Here is a 20,000-nt window from a genome sequence, read left to right as displayed (position 1 = left end):
TCTATGTAGTACTGTGGAATAGAGTTCCATGTAGTCATGGCTCTATGTAGTACTGTGGAATAGAGTTCCATGTAGTCATGGCTCTATGTAGTACTGTGGAATAGAGTTCCGTGTAGTCATGGCTCTATGTAGTACTGTGGAATAGAGTTCCATGTAGTCATGGCTCTATGTAGTACTGTGGAATAGAGTTCCATGTAGTCATGGCTCTATGTAGTACTGTGGAATAGAGTTCCATGTAGTCGTGGCTCTATGTAGTACTGTGGAATAGAGTTCCATGTAGTCGTGGCTCTATGTAGTACTGTGGAATAGAGTTCCATGTAGTCATGGCTCTATGTAGTACTGTGGAATAGAGTTCCATGTAGTCATGGCTCTATGTAGTACTGTGGAATAGAGTTCCATGTAGTCATGGCTCTATGTAGTACTGTGGAATAGAGTTTCATGTAGTCATGGCTCTATGTAGTACTGTGGAATAGAGTTCCATGTAGTCATGGCTCTATGTAGTACTGTGGAATAGAGTTCCATGTAGTCGTAGCTCTATGTAGAACTGTGGAATAGAGTTCCATGTAGTCATGGCTCTATGTAGTACTGTGGAATAGAGTTCCATGTAGTCGTGGCTCTATGTAGTACTGTGGAATAGAATTCCATGTAGTCATGGCTCTATGTAGTACTGTGGAATAGAGTTCCATGTAGTCATGGCTCTATGTAGTACTGTGGAATAGAGTTCCATGTAGTCGTGGCTCTATGTAGTACTGTGGAATAGAGTTCCATGTAGTCATGGCTCTATGTAGTACTGTGGAATAGAGTTCCATGTAGTCATGGCTCTATGTAGTACTGTGGAATAGAGTTCCATGTACTCATGGCTCTATGTAGTACTGTGGAATAGAGTTCCATGTAGTCATGACTCTATGTAGTACTGTGGAATAGAGTTCCATGTAGTCATGGCTCTATGTAGTACTGTGGAATAGAGTTCCATGTAGTCGTGGCTCTATGTAGTACTGTGGAATAGAGTTCCATGTAGTCATGGCTCTATGTAGTACTGTGGAATAGAGTACCATGTAGTCATGACTCTATGTAGTACTGTGGAATAGAGTTCCATGTAGTCATGGCTCTATGTAGTACTGTGTGCCTCCCATAGTCTGTTCTGGACTTGGGGACTGTGAAGAGACCTCTGGTGACATGTCTTGTGGGGTATGCATGGGTGTCTGAGCTGTGTGCCAGTAGTTTAAACAGACAGCTCGGTGCATTCAACATATCAATACCTCTCACAAATACAATTAGTGATGAAGTCAATCTCTCCTCCACTTTGAGCCACGAGAGATTGATTACTATTAATTATTAATATTATTAATGTTTGCTCGTTGTGTACTTTTAAGGGCCATATTGCCCTGTTCTGAGCCAATTGCAATTTTCCTAAGTCCCTCTTTGTGGCACCTGACCACACGACTGAACAGTAGTCCAAGTGTGACAAAACTAGGGCCTGTACGACCTGCCTTGTTGATAGTGCTGTTAAGAAGGTAGAAACTAGGGCCAGTAGGACCTGCCTTGTTGATAGTGCTGTTAAGAAGGTAGAAACTAGGGCCTGTAGGACCTGCCTTGTTGATAGTGTTGTTAAGAAGGTAGAAACTAGGACCTGCCTTGTTGAAAGTGTTGTTAAGAAGGTAGAAACTAGGGCCTGTAGGACCTGCCTTGTTGAAAGTGTTGTTAAGAAGGTAGAAACTAGGACCTGTAGGACCTGCCTTGTTGATAGTGCTGTTAAGAAGGTAGAAACTAGGGCCTGTAGGACCTGCCTTGTTGATAGTGCTGTTAAGAAGGTAGAAACTAGGGCCTGTAGGACCTGCCTTGTTGATAGTGTTGTTAAGAAGGTAGAAACTAGGACCTGCCTTGTTGAAAGTGTTGTTAAGAAGGTAGAAACTAGGGCCTTTAGGCCCTGCCTTGTTGATAGTGTTGTTAAGAAGGTAGAAACTAGGGCCTGTAGGACCTGCCTTGTTGATAGTGTCGTTAAGAAGGTAGAAACTAGTGCCTTTAGGACCTGCCTTGTTGATAGTAGTACTGTGGAATAGAGTTCCATGTAGTCGTGGCTCTATGTAGTACTGTAGGACCTGCCTTGTTGATAGTGCTGTTAAGAAGGTAGAAACTAGGGCCTGTAGGACCTGCCTTGTTGATAGTGTTGTTAAAAAGGTAGAAACTAGGGCCTGTAGGACCTGCCTTATTGATAGTGTTGTTAAGAAGGTAGAAACTAAGGCCTGTAGGACCTGCCTTGTTGATAGTGTTGTTAAGAAGGTAGAAACTAGGGCCTGTAGGACCTGCCTTATTGATAGTGTTGTTAAGAAGGTAGAAACTAGGGCCTGTAGGACCTTTGTTGACAGTGCTGTTAAAACCTCTACGGGATCGGTGTCCCTAAACCCGGGACGGTTGTTGCTAACATGCGCTAATGTGACTGGAATGACATTGTATTCAATAGCCAACTTTCCGGGACATAGACATGTCTTATATGGGCAGAAAGCTTACATTTTTGTTAATCTAACAGCAGTGTCCAATTTCCAGTAGCCATTACAGTTAAACAAAATACCCTGCTATTGTTTGAGGATAGCGCACAATAACAAAACACTTTCATCACAGCACCTGGTTTGATACATTCACCTCTGAAGGTAAATTAATGTACTTCCATTCAGTAATCTGGCTCTGATTTGTCATCCCGAGGGTCCCAGGGATAAAATGTAGCATAGTTTTGTTTGATAAAATCAATATTTATATTTAAATGTAGGATCTGGGTTCTACAGTTTGAATCCACTGCTGTCTCTGGCTCCACACCCACCAGGCCATCTAGATGTGTTAAAGTTAGTGTATAAACTAATGATCCATCATGTATGACATTCCTAGGAGTGTGTAAACTTACATTTTTTATGACCATCTCATTTTTGTGTGTTCTCTATAGTTATTTACTTGAAAATGTATCAATTGAGCAATTCAACACATTTGGGCAAACCCCTGGCAGACTTGATACAAACAATTGTGCAGTAATGTAATTCTTCACTGGATCAGTCTGAAACTTTGCACACACACTGATGCCATCTGGTGGCGAAAATCCATATTAGATCTTGAATCCTATCTGAAACTATGGCCTTTCTCTTGCATTTCAACGATGATGAAAAACTGAATTAAAAAAAGAAATTACGCATATTTTTTTGTTTGTATTGTCTTTTTCCAGATCTAATGTCTTATATTCTCCTACATTAATTTCACATTTCCAAGAACTTCAAAATGCTTCCTTTCAAATGATATCAAGAATATGCATATCCTTCCTTCAGGTCCTGAGCTACAGGCAACAAGATTTGAGTAGATTTGGGCTTTACTCAAAGCCACTGGCATGTCGTTAGTAAAGATTGAAAAAAAGTGGTATAACCTTGTATTGCTACAGCTGTGATATCAAAGGTATGGTCTAAGTGATTTTCAGACATCGTCAGACTATGAATGTCATCTGTTTCTAGCAAGTTATTAATTTCATGAACCTTGTTTCTTAAGCTACATGTGTTAACTTGGGCTGTTTTGAACACTTTTCTGGGATGCTTGCTTGTTTTCATTGCTTTACTGGGAAGCTTAGCAGAAGTTGACATACTCATGTTATTTATGTTGTTGAAGAGAGGAGAAAGTGAGCTGCATCCCAAATGGAATTGTATTGTCTATGACGTGCACTGCTTTTGACCAGGGCCCATTGGGACACAGGCGGAGACACACTGACCTTTCCTCATTATGTTTCTGTGTCCAGGCTGCGTCAGGCTGCATGATGCCTCCAGGCTAGCAATTCAGCTGAGTCAACACACAGCTTCCCCCTTCTCTCCTCGCTGCATTTAGCTCACCATCAACATAAATCAACGTAGACCAACCTAGACAAACCTCGACAAACCTAGATCAACCTAGATCAACATAATCCACCTGGATCAACCTAGATCGACAAAGATCAACCTAGACAAACCTCGACAAACCTAGATCAACCTAGATCAACATAATCAACCTGGATCAACCTAGATCGACAAAGATCAACCTAGACAAACCTCGACAAACCTAGATCAACCTAGATCAACATAATCAACCTGGATCAACCTAGATCGACAAAGATCAACCTAGACAAACCTCGACAAACCTAGATCAACCTAGATCAACCTAGACAAACCTCGACAAACCTAGATCAACCTAGATCAACATAATCAACCTAGATCAACCTAGATCGACAAAGGCCAATCTAGATCAAACTAGATCGACCTAGATCAACCTAGATCGACATAGACCAACCTAGATCAACATAATCAACCTAGATCGACATAGTCCAACCTAGATCAACCTAAATCAACATAGACCAACCTAGATCAACATAGACCAACATAATTAACCTAGACCCACCTTGACCCACATAATCAACCTAGACCAACCTAGACCAACATAGACCAACCTAGATCAACCTAGACCAAGCTAGACCAACATAGACCAACCTAGACCAACCTAGACCAACCTAGACCAACCTAGACCAACATAGACCAACCTAGACCAAGCTAGACCAACCTAGACCAAGCTAGACCAACATAGACCAACCTAGATCAACCTAGACCAAGCTAGACCGAGCTAGATCAACCTAGACCAAGCTAGACCGAGCTAGATCAACCTAGACCAAGCTAGACCAAGCTAGACCAACATAGACCAACCTAGATCAACCTAGACCAAGCTAGACCGAGCTAGATCAACCTAGACCAAGCTAGACCGAGCTAGATCAACCTAGACCAAGCTAGACCAAGCTAGACCAAGCTAGACCAAGCTAGACCGAGCTAGATCAACCTAGACCAAGCTAGACCAACCTAGACCAACCTAGACCAACCTAGACCAACCTAGACCAACCTAGACCAACCTAGACCAACCTAGACCAAGCTAGACCAACATAGACCAACCTAGATCAACCTAGACCAAGCTAGACCGAGCTAGATCAACCTAGACCAAGCTAGACCGAGCTAGATCAACCTAGACCAAGCTAGACCAAGCTAGACCAACATAGACCAACCTAGATCAACCTAGACCAAGCTAGACCGAGCTAGATCAACCTAGACCAAGCTAGACCGAGCTAGATCAACCTAGACCAAGCTAGACCAAGCTAGACCAAGCTAGACCAAGCTAGACCGAGCTAGATCAACCTAGACCAAGCTAGACCAACCTAGACCAACCTAGACCAACCTAGACCAACCTAGACCAACCTAGACCAACCTAGACCAACCTAGATCAACCTAGACCAAGCTAGACCAACCTAGACCAACCTAGACCAAGCTAGACCAAGCTAGACCGAGCTAGACCGAGCTAGATCAATTCCCACATGGAACATGTTTGTTTTATAATTCCGTATTGAAATGACATTATTATTATTATTATTGTTATTATATTTATTAGTATTATAGTTATAATTATAATTATTATCATTATGATTATTACTGCTATAATTATAATAATTATTATAAATATTATTATTGTAAATATTGTAATTGTTATTATTATAATTATCATTATTATTATTATTATTATTATTATTATAATTTGTGTTATTAATATCATTATTATTATAATAATAATTATCATTATAATAATAACATTTATAATAATAACAATAATAATATTTACAATAATAATATTTGTATTATACTTATTATTGTTATTATTATAATGATCATAATTATTATTATTATTATTACAATATTACCATAAATTCTGCTAACTTTTTAGTTGCTCTGTCTGCTTTCCAGGGTTTGTACAAATGAATCACCCAACTAAACAGACAAACCACCCAGTAATAACACACTGAACCATCGATCTCCAACCTATTCTACTGTGAGAGCTACTCATGCTAGACAATTAAAACATGTCGCGAGCTACTCGTTTTTCTTCTGGCGTTCAAATAGGCCCATTCTTCTGTTCTCCTCTCCCTGCTGCTCTCTGCTGCTCTTCCCCTGGTCCTTAGTGTACTCGAGGAAGTAGTGCTCTCTGCTGCTCTTCCCCTGGTCCTTAGTGTACTAGAGGAAGTAGTGCTCTCTGCTGCTCTTCCCCTGGTCCTTAGTGTACTAGAGGAAGTAGTGCTCTCTGCTGCTCTTCCCCTGGTCCTTAGTGTACTAGAGGAAGTAGTGCTCTCTGCTGCTCTTCCCCTGGTCCTTAGTGTACTAGAGGAAGTAGTGCTCTCTGCTGCTCTTCCCCTGGTCCTTAGTGTACTAGAGGAAGTAGTGCTCTCTGCTGCTCTTCCCCTGGTCCTTAGTGTACTAGAGGAAGTAGTGCTCTCTGCTGCTCTTCCCCTGGTCCTTAGTGTACTAGAGGAAGTAGTGCTCTCTGCTGCTCTTCCCCTGGTCCTTAGTGTACTAGAGGAAATAGTGCTCTCTGCTGCTCTTCCCCTGGTCCTTAGTGTACTAGAGGAAGTAGTGCTCTCTGCTGCTCTTCCCCTGGTCCTTAGTGTACTAGAGGAAGTAGTGCTCTCTGCTGCTCTTCCCCTGGTCCTTAGTGTACTAGAGGAAGTAGTGCTCTCTGCTGCTCTTCCCCTGGTCCTTAGTGTACTAGAGGAAGTAGTGCTCTCTGCTGCTCTTCCTCTGGTCCTTAGTGTACTAGAGGAAGTAGTGCTCTCTGCTGCTCTTCCCCTGGTCCTTAGTGTACTAGAGGAAGTAGTGCTCTCTGCTGCTCTTCCCCTGGTCCTTAGTGTACTAGAGGAAGTAGTGCTCTCTGCTGCTCTTCCCCTGGTCCTTAGTGTACTAGAGGAAGTAGTGCTCTCTGCTGCTCTTCCCCTGGTCCTTAGTGTACTAGAGGAAGTAGTGCTCTCTGCTGCTCTTCCCCTGGTCCTTAGTGTACTAGAGGAAGTAGTGCTCTCTGCTGCTCTTCCCCTGGTCCTTAGTGTACTAGAGGAAGTAGTGCTCTCTGTCAATATTGTACTTTTTTGGTGAAATGGGCTCTGAACTGAACGTTGCAGATTCACAGGAAGAGAGGAGACCGAGTGCGTGTGTTCTTGTGTGTGTGCGTCACGTGGAGCGCAGGCAGGGCCCAGGCAGGGCCCAGGTAGGGCCCAGGTAGGGCCCAGGCATGGCCCAGGTAGGGCCCAGGCATGGCCCAGGTAGGGCCCAGGTAGGGCCCAGGCATGGCCCAGGTAGGGCCCAGGCAGGGCCCAGGTAGGGCCCAGGTAGGGCCCAGGCATGGCCAAGGTAGGGCCAGGGCAGGGCCCAGGCAGGGCCCAGGTAAGGCCCAGGTAGGGCCCAGGCATGGCCCAGGTAGGGCCCAGGCATGGCCCAGGTAGGGCCCAGGTAGGGCCCAGGTAGGGCCCAGGCAGGGCCCAGGCAGGGCCCAGGTAGGGCCCAGGTAGGGCCCAGGCATGGCCCAGGTAGGGCCCAGGTAGGGCCCAGGTAGGGCCCAGGTAGGGCTCGCAGGAACACATTCAGCTCCTTCTCCTTCAGAATGAATCACGTCAACACAGCCAGCATGGGGACTAAGCTAGATGTTCCTGTTGTTTACAGTATGCTTCCTCGTTCCCCTAGCAGTCCTATGGATTCTAATGTACAGTGACAACGCATTGATGTTGAGTCAAACTAACTGTTGTGTTTGTTTTTTCATTATAACGTTTTCCTACCTCTTTTCGTGCTTGTCTCCGACGTTTGAGTATCAAAGCCGGTGTTTAGAGAACCACAGTAGCACCACTGAGAGCTTTTGACTAGATTATTATTATTTTTATTATTATTTTTTTTTTGGTCTAGAAATCAGTTCTGTTTTTCAGCAGAAACACTCTTCATCAAAAAACATTTTTGTTACTTTATTTATTATATTTATTTGACTTTGATTAGTTACATACTTATCGTTCTGAAGGGCAACTCGCCAAATGTTTTATCTGACTCTTTTTTTGTGTGATAATATGTGATTTCTAAATGTTAAAAAAGTATTTAATTTAGCAGTTTTAACATTGCTAGTTTTTCTTCATGTTTTTCAGCTATTTTTCATCTTCTCTTCATTCACAAGGATCCATTTTGAGATCAGAACTTTGAGTTTTCTGTTGGGGACAAAACACTATTTGTTCTGTATTTATTTGTGGTTCAGTTGACGATGTGCAGACTTCTGATGCTTCTGACTGTATTGTCTTGGGACACATGTATATTTAACACACACACACACACACACACACGCACGAACGCACGCACGCACGCACACACAGACACACACACACACAAACACACACACACACACAAACACACACACACACACACACACACACACACACACACACACACACACACACACACACACACACACACACGACACACACACACACACACGACACACACACACACACACACACACACACACACACACACACACACACACACACACACACACACCCATATGAACACACACATTTATATTTAACCACATGATAAAGAAGCAGGAAATAAGTTAGATGTTAAACCTCATCATCAAAATATTGAAGCCCTGGTAGCCCATCATCTATCTGCCTGTCAGCCGGTCAGATAGGTGGTTTAGGATCAGATGCCAGGTTGAGACAGGACAGAGACTGTCAGAGAAGTGTTTTAGGTTCAGATGCCAGATGAGACAGAGACTGTCAGAGAGGTTTAGATGCCAGGTTGAGACTGAGAGACTGTCAGAGAGGTATTTTAGGTTCAGATGCCAGGTTAAGACTGAGAGACTGTCAGAGAGGTTCAGATGCCAGGTTGAGACTGAGAGACTGTCAGAGAGGTATTTTAGGTTCAGATGCCAGGTTAAGACTGAGAGACTGTCAGAGAGGTTCAGATGCCAGGTTGAGACTGAGAGACTGTCAGAGAGGTATTTTAGGTTCAGATGCCAGGTTAAGACTGAGAGACTGTCAGAGAGGTTCAGATGCCAGGTTGAGACTGAGAGACTGTCAGAGAGGTTCAGATGCCAGGTTGAGACTGTTAGACTGTCAGATAGGTATTTTAGGTTCAGATGACAGGTTGAGACCGAGAGACTGTCAGAGAGGTTCAGATGCCAGGTTGAGACTGAGAGACTGTCAGAGAGGTTCAGATGCCAGGTTGAGACTGAGAGACTGTCAGAGAGGTATTTTAGGTTCAGATGCCAGGTTGAGACCGAGAGACTGTCAGAGAGGTTCAGATGCCAGGTTAAGACTGAGAGACTGTCAGAGAGGTTCAGATGCCAGGTTCAGTCTGAGAGACTGTCAGAGAGGTATTTTAGGTTCAGATGCCAGGTTGAGACTGAGAGACTGTCAGAGACGTTCAGATGCCAGGTTGAGACTGAGATACTGTCAGAGAGGTATTTTAGGTTCAGATTCGGTTGAGACCGAGAGAGCCTACTGGGGATGTCTTATCTTTGTCGTAGCTCTATTTCCAGCTCCTCTCCTGCCAGATAGAGATGATACGGTAAGAAGTTACATTAGATAACTCATTAACATTGTATCAGCTTAAGAGTGGAGCCATCAGTACAGATATCAGAGCGATAGACTGATCTGGTCTCACCGCAGTGGAGCAGAGTCAACTTTTATTAAAGGTTTAATGCAGCCGCTTTTATCTCAATATCAAATCATTTCTGGGTAACAATTAAGTACTTTACTGTGATTTTATTTTCTTTTTCAATCGAAATGGTTTTATTCTTATCAAAAAGCTAAATTCTCAAGCTTAGGACTGTCTGGGAGTTGTCTGAATGGGTAAGAGAGAACTGAAAACTAGCTGTTATTGGCCGAGAGGTTTGGAACTCTCTTTCTTATTGGTCTATTAATAAATGTGCATACCACCAAAACAGTCTAACCTTTCAGATGGTCTGTGAGAGCAAGATTATGTTATAATGCATCAAATGGTTGTTTTAAGCAACAGAATAGTTCTTATAACTCTATTTTTATTTTATTTGACCTTTATTTAACCAGGCAAGTCAGTTAAGAACAAATTCTTATTTTCAATGACGGCCTGGGAACAGTGGGTTAACTGCCTGTTCAGGGGCAGAACGACAGATTTGTACCTTGTCAGCTCGGGGATTTGAACTCACAACCTTCCGGTTACTAGTCCAACGCTCTAACCACTAGGCTACCCTGCCGCCCCTGCTATTGTGTCTGTGTGAACTGAAAGTGGGCCTCTGGGGGATTTAACACTGACAGTAGATTTACGATGTCTTTTGGGTGGGTTAGCCGAACAAGACCACATTCCATAGCGTGAGTTAATATTTCTGTACTGGTGTACCAGGGGGAGATGCTCTCTACCCAATGAGGACAGTTTTTTTGTACATCAGATACTGTCTGCTGTGAATTACAAGTATCATACAATCTTAACTTTGTGACCGATTCCATACATCTGTTGTTTGTCATGTAGACTGAAGGAAGATGGACTTTGCTATGAAATGCTGTGGCTCAAACCAGCTTGTTGAGTTCACAAATCAAATCGAAGTTTATTTGTCCCGTGCGCCGAATACAACAGGTGTAGTAGACCTTACAGTGAAATGCTGAATACAACAGGTGTAGTAGACCTTACAGTGAAATGCTGAATACAACAGGTGTAGTAGACCTTACAGTGAAATGCTGAATACAACAGGTGTAGTAGACCTCACAGTGAAATGCTGAATATAACAGGTGTAGTAGACCTCACAGTGAAATGCCGAATACAACAGGTGTAGTAGACCTCACAGTGAAATGCTGAATACAACAGGTGTAGTAGACCTCACAGTGAAATGCTGAATACAACAGGTGTTGTAGACCTTACAGTGAAATGCCGAATACAACAGGTGTAGTAGACCTCACAGTGAAATGCTGAATACAACAGGTGTAGTAGACCTCACAGTGAAATGCTGAATACAACAGGTGTAGTAGACCTTACAGTGAAATGCTGAATACAACAGGTGTAGTAGACCTCACAGTCAAATGCTGAATACAACAGGTGTAGTAGACCTTACAGTGAAATGCTGAATACAACAGGTGTTGTAGACCTTACAGTGAAATGCTGAATACAACAGGTGTAGTAGACCTTACAGTGAAATGCTGAATACAACAGGTGTTGTAGACCTTACAGTGAACTGCTGAATACAACAGGTGTAGTAGACCTCACAGTGAAATGCTGAATACAACAGGTGTAGTAGACCTTACAGTGAAATGCTGAATACAACAGGTGTAGTAGACCTTACAGTGAAATGCTGAATACAACAGGTGTAGTAGACGTTACAGTGAAATGCTGAATACAACAGGTGTAGTAGACCTTACAGTGAAATGCTGAATACAACAGGTGTAGTAGACCTTACAGTGAAATGCTGAATACAACAGGTGTAGTAGACCTTACAGTGAAATGCTGATTACAACAGGTGTAGTAGACCTTACAGTGAAATGCTGAATACAACAGGTGTAGTAGACCTTACAGTGAAATGCTGAATACAACAGGTGTAGTAGACCTCACAGTGAAATGCTGAATACAACAGGTGTAGTAGACCTTACAGTTTAATGTTTACTTACAGGCTCTAACCAATAGTGCAAAAAATGTGTTATGTGAACAATAGGTAGGTAAAGAAATAAAACAACAGTAAAAAGACAGGCTATATACAGTAGAGAGGCTATATACAGTAGAGAGGCTATATGCAGTAGAGATGCTATATACAGTAGAGAGGCTATAAAAGTAGCGAGGCTACATACAGACACCGGTTAGTCAGGCTGATTGGGGTAGTATGTACATGTAGATATGGTTAAAGTGACTGTGCATATATGATGAACAGAGAGTAGCAGTAGCGTAAAAGAGAGGTTGGAGGGTGGTGGTTGGCGGGACACAATGCAGATAGCCCGGTTAGCCAATGTGTGGGAGCACTGGTTGTTCGGGCCAATTGAGGTAGTATGTACATGATTGTATAGTTAAAGTGACTATGCATATATGATAAACAGAGAGTAGCAGCAGAGTAAAATAAAGGTTGGTTGGGGCACACAATGCAAATAGCCCGGGTAACCATTTGATTACCTGTTCAGGAGTCTTATGGCTTGGGGGGTAACAAACTGTTGAGAAGCCTTTTTGTCCTAGACTTGGCAGTCCAGTCAGTACCTCTTGTCATGCGGTAGTAGAGAGAACAGTCTATGACAGGGGTGGCTGGGGTCTTTGACAAGTTTTATGGCCTTCTTCTGACACCGCCTGGTGTAGAGATCCTGGATGGCAGGCAGCTTTGCCCCAGTGATGTACTGGGCCGTACGCACTACCCTCTGTAGTGCCTTGCGGTCAGAGGCGAAGCAATTGCCGTACCAGGCAGTGATGCACCTCCAGGGTTGGTTACCAACCTGCTGGTTGAGTTCTCAGTGATCACCTCCAGGGTTGGTTACCAACCAGCTGGTTGAGTTCTCAGTGATCACCTCTAGGGTTGGTTACCAACCAGCTGGTTGAGTTCTCAGTGATCACCTCCAGGGCTGGTTACCAACCAGCTGGTTGAGTTCTCAGTGATCACCTCCAGGGTTGATTACTGACCAGCTGGTTGAGTCACCTCCAGGGCTGGTTACCAACCAGCTGGTTGAGTTCTCAGTGATCACCTCCAGGGTTGGTTACCAACCAGCTGGTTGAGTTCTCAGTGATCACCTCCAGGGTTGGTTACCAACCAGCTGGTTGAGTTCTCAGTGATCACCTCTAGGGTTGGTTACCAACCAGCTGGTTGAGTTCTCAGTGATCACCTCCAGGGCTGGTTACCAACCAGCTGGTTGAGTTCTCAGTGATCACCTCCAGGGCTGGTTACCAACCAGCTGGTTGAGTTCTCAGTGATCACCTCCAGGGTTGGTTACCAACCAGCTGGTTGAGTTCTCAGTGATCACCTCTAGGGGTGATTACTGACCAGCTGGTTGAGTTCTCAGTGATCACCTCCAGGGCTGGTTACCAACCAGCTGGTTGAGTTCTCAGTGATCACCTCCAGGGCTGGTTACCAACCAGCTGGTTGAGTTCTCAGTGATCACCTCCAGGGCTGGTTACCAACCAGCTGGTTGAGTTCTCAGTGATCACCTCCAGGATTGGTTACCAACCAGCTGGTTGAGTTCTCAGTGATCACCTCTAGGGGTGATTACTGACCAGCTGGTTGAGTTCTCAGTGATCACCTCCAGGGGTGATTACTGACCAGCTCCATTACTGCAGTAATTAAATAATAAAGTTTGAAGAAATGTTTAAAGTCTCCTTTTGATTACAATAATTCCATCACGGGTCTTTTCAAAAAGCTCTTACACTGATGAAAGGGCATTTTCATCATTTTCACAATTTCCCAGTATTATTCCATCGTCATAGTGTTGACATGTTAATATAATCACATTCATGACTACACAGGGAATTTAAGAGTTAGTTTTTTTAATGTTGTAAATACCTCTGACTTGTGCTCTAGAGAATCCACATAGAACCCACTATAGAGGGAAGAGGATAGACAGAGAGAATATGGACGAGGAAGTGGATTTGTGGGTACAACCCAAGGACTGTGTTGTTATTCAATACCCATTAATCCACAACCTCAACATAGAGAATACCCATTAACCCAAGTCCCCACCATAGAGAATACCAATTAACCCAATTCCCCACCATAGAGAATACCCATTAACCCATGACCTCAACATAGAGAATACCCATTAACCCAAGTCCCCACCATAGAGAATACCCATTAACCCAAGTCCCCACCATAGAGAATACCCATTAACCCAAGTCTCCACCATAGAGAATACCCATTAACCCATGACCTCAACATAGAGAATACCCATTAACCCATGACCTCAACATATAGAATACTCATTAACACAAGTCCCCACCATAGAGAATACCCATTAACCCAAGTCTCCACCATAGAGAATACCCATTAACCCATGACCTCAACATAGAGAATACCCATTAACCCATGACCTCAACATAGAGAATACCCATTAACCCATGACCTCAACATAGAGAATACCCATTAACCCAAGTCCCCACCATAGAGAATACCCATTAACCCAAGTCTCCACCATAGAGAATACCCATTAACCCATGACCTCAACATAGAGAATACCCATTAACCCAAGTCCCCACCATAGAGAATACCCATTAACCCAAGTCTCCACCATAGAGAATACCCATTAACCCATGACCTCAAGATAGAGAATACCCATTAACCCATGACCTCAACATAGAGAATACCCATTAACCCACGACCTCAACATAGAGAATACCCATTAACCTAATTCCCCACCATAGAGAATACCCATTAACACAAGTCCCCACCATAGAGAATACCCATTAACCCATGACCTCAACATAGAGAATACCCATTAACCCAAGTCCCCACCATAGAGAATACCCATTAACCCAAGTCCCCACCATAGAGAATACCCATTAACCCAAGTCTCCACCATAGAGAATACCCATTAACCCATGACCTCAACATAGAGAATACCCATTAACCCAAGTCCCCACCATAGAGAATACCCATTAACCCAAGTCCCCACCATAGAGAATACCCATTAACCCATGATCTCAACATAGAGAATACCCATTAACCCATGACCTCAACATAGAGAATACCCATTAACCCAAGTCCCCACCATAGAGAATACCCATTAACCCATGACCTCAACATAGAGAATACCCATTAACCCAAGTCCCCACCATAGAGAATACCCATTAACCCATGACCTCAACATAGAGAATACCCATTAATCCATGACCTCAACATAGAGAATACCCATTAACCCATGACCTCAACATAGAGAATACCCATTAACGCTGGTTACCAGACATTACCACCTCTATATAGTCTAAAGGTAGCCCTGGTTACCAGACATTACTAACTCTACGTAGTCTAAAGGTAGCCCTGGTTACCAGACATTACTAGCTCTATATAGTCTAAAGGAAGCCCTGGTTACCAGACATTACTAGCTCTACGTAGTCTAAAGGTAGCCCTGGTTACCAGACATTACTAGCTCTATATTGTCTAAAGGAAGCCCTGGTTACCAGAGCCTAGTGGTTAGAGTGGAGGGCTGGTAAGTAGCCTAGTAGTTAGAGTGGAGGGCTGGTAAGTAGCCCAGTAGTTAGAGTGGAGGGCTGGTAAGTAGCCTAGTAGTTAGAGTGGAGGGCGGTAAGTAGCCTAGTGGTTAGAGTGGAGGGTTGGTAAGTACCGTAGAAGTTAGAGCGTTGTGCCAGTAACCGAAAGGTTGCTGGAACAAATCGTCGAGCTGACAAAGTAAAAATATGTCGTTTTGCCCCTGAACAAGACAGTTAACCCACTGTTCCCCCGTAGGACATCATTGTAACTAAGAATTTGTTCTTAACTGACTTGCCTAGTTAAAACATTTTTTTAAAACATCACCACGTCTGTCTCAGAGACCAATGACTACTGACATCACCACGTCTATCTCAGAGACCAATGACTACTGACATCACCACGTCTGTCTCAGAGACCAATGACTACTGACATCCCCACGTCTGTCTCAGAGACCAATGACTACTGACATCACCACGTCTGTCTCAGAGACCAATGACTACTGACATCACCACGTCTGTCTCAGAGACCAATGACTATTGACATCCCCACGTCTATCTCAGAGACCAATGACTACTGACATCATCACGTCTGTCTCAGAGACCAATGACTACTGACATCACCACGTCTATCTCAGAGACCAATGACTACTGACATCACCACGTCTATCTCAGAGACCAATGACTACTGACATCACCACGTCTGTCTCAGAGACCAATGACTACTGACATCACCACGTCTATCTCAGAGACCAATGACTACTGACATCACCACGTCTGTCTCAGAGACCAATGACTACTGACATCACCACGTCTGTCTCAGAGACCAATGACTTCTGACATCACCACGTCTGTCTCAGAGACCAATGACTACTGACATCACCACGTCTGTCTCAGAGACCAATGACTACTGACATCACCACGTCTGTCTCCGAAACCAATGACTTCTGACATCACCACGGCTGTGGTGTCAGAAACACTGAAAGAGAGTGTTTGTACGTTTCTACCTTGGAGTGTTTGTATGTACGTTTCCTCCTTGGAGTGTTTGTTTGTACGTTTCTACCTTGGAGTGTTTGTTTGTACGTTTCCACCTTGGAGTGTTTGTTTGTACGTTTCTTCCTTGGAGTGTTTGTTTGTACGTTTCTACCTTGGAGTGTTTGTTTGTACGTTTCCTCCTTGGAGTGTTTGTTTGTACGTTTCTACCTTGGAGTGTTTGTTTGTACGTTTCCTCCTTGGAGTGTTTGTTTGTACGTTTCCTCCTTGGAGTGTTTGTTTGTAAGTTTCCTCCTTGGAGTGTTTGTTTGACTGGATGACCTTTTCCCTTGATGTTGCATGTTCATATTTCAGAGATTTTCCCCTCGAAGGAGAGACTTGAGTGACCCTGTGAATAATCTATCGTTTCCTCCTCCACATTAATCTGTATTCCATACATGGTGCACTGGTCAACGTAGTGAACTATATAGGGGTATTGGATGCCATATGAGAGGCAGACTGATACAATTAAAACCAGGTGACCTGATACCTCTTGCTCCTCCGAGATCCCATGATTCTCGCTGAGAGAGGAGGAGTGTCAATCAATGTGTCTTGTCGGGCTACCAGAATATCTCGGGAGGTTAATCGTCACATCAGGCCCCTTCCTTCCTCTTCCCTCTCTTCCAGAACATTCTGGTCATGGTAAACTGTACTGGTTCTGAAGAGCTGTGTGTCAATCAATGTGTTCTAGAGATGCTGCCAGCTGGATATCTGGAGAGTGTAATCATGAAACCTCCTGGACTCTTCTTCTCTTCTTCCGTCTGAATCATCTTGAAGTTTAATTGAGTTACATTATTCCCTCCTCTTCCCCTCTAGTTCAGAACATACTAGCCTAACTTTCCCCTCTAGTTGAGAACATACTAGCCTAACTTTCCCCTCTAGTTGAGAACATACTAGCCTAACTTTCCCCTCTAGTTGAGAACATACTAGCCTAACTTCCCCCTCTAGTTCAGAACATACTAGCCTAACTTCCTCCTCTAGTTCAGAACATACTAGCCTAACTTCCCCCTCTTGTTCAGAGCATATTAGCCTAACTTCCTCCTCTAGTTCAGAACATACTAGCCTAACTTCCTCCTCTAGTTCAGAACATACTAGCCTAACTTCACCCTCTAGTTGAGAACATACTAGCCTAACTTCCTCCTCTAGTTCAGAACATACTAGCCTAACTTCCTCCTCTAGTTCAGAACATACTAGCCTAACTTCCCCCTCTAGTTCAGAACATACTAGCCTAACTTCTTCCTCTAGTTCAGAACATACTAGCCTAACTTCCCCCTCTAGTTCAGAACATACTAGCCTAACTTCTTCCCTTTCTAGTTCAGAACATACTAGCCTAACTTCCCCCTCTAGGTCAGAACATACTAGCCTAACTTCCTCCTCTAGTTCAGAACATACTAGCCTAACTTCCCCCTCTAGTTCAGAGCATACTAGCCTAACTTCCTCCTCTAGTTGAGAACATACTAGCCTAACTTCCCCCTCTAGTTGAGAACATACTAGCCTAACTTCCCTATCTAGTTGAGAACATACTAGCCTAACTTCCCCCTCTAGTTCAGAACATACTAGCCTAACTACCCCCTCTAGTTCAGAACATACTAGCCTAACTTCTTCCCTTTCTAGTTCAGAACATACTAGCCTAACTTCCCCCTCTAGTTCAGAACATACTAGCCTAACTTCCCCCTCTAGTTGAGAACATACTAGCCTAACTTCCCCATCTAGTTCAGAACATACTAGCCTAACTTCCCCATCTAGTTCAGAACATACTAGCCTAACTTCTTCCCTTTCTAGTTCAGAACATACTAGCCTAACTTCCCCATCTAGTTGAGAACATACTAGCCTAACTTCTTCCCTTTCTAGTTCAGAACATACTAGCCTAACTTCCCCCTCTAGTTGAGAACATACTAGCCTAACTTCCCCATCTAGTTGAGAACATACTAGCCTAACTTCTTCCCTTTCTAGTTCAGAACATACTAGCCTAACTTCCCCATCTAGTTGAGAACATACTAGCCTAACTTCTTCCCTTTCTAGTTGAGAACATACTAGCCTAACTTCCCCCTCTAGTTGAGAACATACTAGCCTAACTTCTTCCCTTTCTAGTTCAGAACATACTAGCCTAACTTCCCCATCTAGTTGAGAACATACTAGCCTAACTTCCCCCTCTAGTTCAGAACATACTAGCCTAACTTCCCCCTCTAGTTGAGAACATACTAGCCTAACTTCCCCATCTAGTTGAGAACATACTAGCCTAACTTCCCCCTCTAGTTCAGAACATACTAGCCTAACTTCTTCCCTTTCTAGTTCAGAACATACTAGCCTAACTTCCCCATCTAGTTGAGAACATACTAGCCTAACTTCTTCCCTTTCTAGTTGAGAACATACTAGCCTAACTTCCCCCTCTAGTTGAGAACATACTAGCCTAACTTCTTCCCTTTCTAGTTCAGAACATACTAGCCTAACTTCCCCATCTAGTTGAGAACATACTAGCCTAACTTCCCCATCTAGTTCAGAACATACTAGCCTAACTTCCCCCTCTAGTTGAGAACATACTAGCCTAACTTCCCCATCTAGTTGAGAACATACTAGCCTAACTTCACCCTCTAGTTGAGAACATACTAGCCTAACTTCCCCCTCTAGTTGAGAACATACTAGTCTAACTTCACCCTCTAGTTGAGAACATACTAGCCTAACTTCCCCCTCTAGTTGAGAACATACTAGTCTAACTTCCCCCTCTAGTTGAGAACATACTAGCCTAACTTCCCTATCTAGTTGAGAACATACTAGCCTAACTTCCCCCTCTAGTTCAGAACATACTAGCCTAACTACCCCCTCTAGTTCAGAACATACTAGCCTAACTTCTTCCCTTTCTAGTTCAGAACATACTAGCCTAACTTCCCCCTCTAGTTCAGAACATACTAGCCTAACTTCCCCCTCTAGTTGAGAACATACTAGCCTAACTTCCCCATCTAGTTCAGAACATACTAGCCTAACTTCCCCATCTAGTTCAGAACATACTAGCCTAACTTCTTCCCTTTCTAGTTCAGAACATACTAGCCTAACTTCCCCATCTAGTTGAGAACATACTAGCCTAACTTCTTCCCTTTCTAGTTCAGAACATACTAGCCTAACTTCCCCCTCTAGTTGAGAACATACTAGCCTAACTTCCCCATCTAGTTGAGAACATACTAGCCTAACTTCTTCCCTTTCTAGTTCAGAACATACTAGCCTAACTTCCCCATCTAGTTGAGAACATACTAGCCTAACTTCTTCCCTTTCTAGTTGAGAACATACTAGCCTAACTTCCCCCTCTAGTTGAGAACATACTAGCCTAACTTCTTCCCTTTCTAGTTGAGAACATACTAGCCTAACTTCCCCCTCTAGTTGAGAACATACTAGCCTAACTTCTTCCCTTTCTAGTTCAGAACATACTAGCCTAACTTCCCCATCTAGTTGAGAACATACTAGCCTAACTTCCCCATCTAGTTCAGAACATACTAGCCTAACTTCCCCCTCTAGTTGAGAACATACTAGCCTAACTTCCCCATCTAGTTGAGAACATACTAGCCTAACTTCACCCTCTAGTTGAGAACATACTAGCCTAACTTCCCCCTCTAGTTGAGAACATACTAGTCTAACTTCACCCTCTAGTTGAGAACATACTAGCCTAACTTCCCCCTCTAGTTGAGAACATACTAGTCTAACTTCACCCTCTAGTTGAGAACATACTAGCCTAACTTCTTCCTCTAGTTCAGAACATACTAGCCTAACTTCCCCCTCTAGTTCAGAGCATACTAGCCTAACTTCTCCCTCTAGTTGAGAACATACCAGCCTAACTTCTCCCTCTAGTTGAGAACATACTAGTCTAACTTCCCCCTCTAGTTCAGAACATACTAGTCTAACTTCACCCTCTAGTTGAGAACATACTAGCCTAACTTCCCCCTCTAGTTCAGAACATACTAGCCTAACTTCCCCCTCTAGTTCAGAGCATACTAGCCTAACTTCTCCCTC

General features: G+C 43.5%; 1 protein-coding gene and 1 long non-coding RNA gene across 2 annotated transcripts in view; one reads left to right on the top strand and one right to left on the bottom strand.

Annotated features, from left to right (window-relative positions):
* LOC149978368 (uncharacterized) overlaps window positions 1-20,000 on the bottom strand; it is a 639,609-nt gene that overhangs the window by 173,737 nt on the left and 445,872 nt on the right. The window lies entirely within an intron of this gene.
* The window catches only part of LOC149978371 (netrin receptor UNC5A-like), a 259,946-nt gene that overhangs the window by 21,187 nt on the left and 218,759 nt on the right, over window positions 1-20,000 (top strand). The window lies entirely within an intron of this gene.

The sequence above is a fragment of the Oncorhynchus mykiss genome, chromosome 14 (assembly GCF_057628025.1).
Source record: "Oncorhynchus mykiss isolate SJ-2025 chromosome 14, ASM5762802v1, whole genome shotgun sequence".
Taxonomy (NCBI): Eukaryota; Metazoa; Chordata; class Actinopteri; order Salmoniformes; family Salmonidae; genus Oncorhynchus; species Oncorhynchus mykiss.
This window is presented reverse-complemented; position numbering and strand designations above follow the sequence as displayed.